Source organism: Eschrichtius robustus, chromosome 8 (assembly GCF_028021215.1).
Source record: "Eschrichtius robustus isolate mEscRob2 chromosome 8, mEscRob2.pri, whole genome shotgun sequence".
NCBI classification, from domain to species: domain Eukaryota; kingdom Metazoa; phylum Chordata; class Mammalia; order Artiodactyla; family Eschrichtiidae; genus Eschrichtius; species Eschrichtius robustus.
Genome location: NC_090831.1, coordinates 127,730,859 through 127,731,528, shown reverse-complemented (window position 1 = coordinate 127,731,528; position 670 = coordinate 127,730,859). Strand labels below are relative to the sequence as shown.

General features: G+C 56.3%; 1 non-coding gene across 1 annotated transcript; it reads left to right on the top strand.

Moving 5' to 3' along the window:
- Nucleotides 1–290: 290 nt before the first annotated feature.
- Nucleotides 291–397, top strand: LOC137768926 (U6 spliceosomal RNA). The gene has a single exon (XR_011074850.1). It is a non-coding gene; the product is annotated as a U6 spliceosomal RNA (small nuclear RNA).
- Nucleotides 398–670: the final 273 nt, after the last annotated feature.

Sequence of the window (670 nt, the reverse complement as noted above, 5' to 3'; positions counted from 1 at the left end):
GGAAGAGCCCAGGGCTGCTTCTGTAGGTCCAGCTGGGTCAGATGGCCGTTCCTGTGTCAGTCACTCAGAAAGGGAATAGAAGATTCGTGAGAGCCCAACCCTTTGACTTACAGAGACCGCTGCAAAGGGCGGCCAGGGTCCTTGGAGGATGCACCAAGGCAGGGTGCGTGGGGTGAAGAATGAATGAGCGTCGGCGGCCCTCGGGGCGGAGAGGAGGAGAAGGCTGCAGGGGGCGCTGGGATGGAAGGTCCAGAAACAGGACAAGGTGTGTGGTTAGGAAGCCCAGGGAGGTGCTCCCTCCCGTTCGCAGCACAGACACTAAGTGGAACGACACAGAGATCAGCATGGGCCCTGAGCAAGGATGACATGCAAATCTGTAAACACTTCTTCCACGTTAAAGGGACAATAAAAAAGAAATCCGGAGAGGTGTGTTCCACGAAGGAGAGTCAGCAGAGGCAAAGGCCAGCTCCTGTCTGAAGGAGGCAGTGGATGGGGGGCCGTGGGGACCTTGCGGGGGACAGCGTGGAGTCAGGCGGCTGCTTCATAAGGAGCCAAGTTGGACAAGGAGGGGAGAACAGGGCTGGAGGAGAACGTGGGCTGGAGGGGTTTTCTTTTGTTTTAAAGACGGGAGAGACACACATTTAAATGCTGATGGAAGATTCCAGTAGAA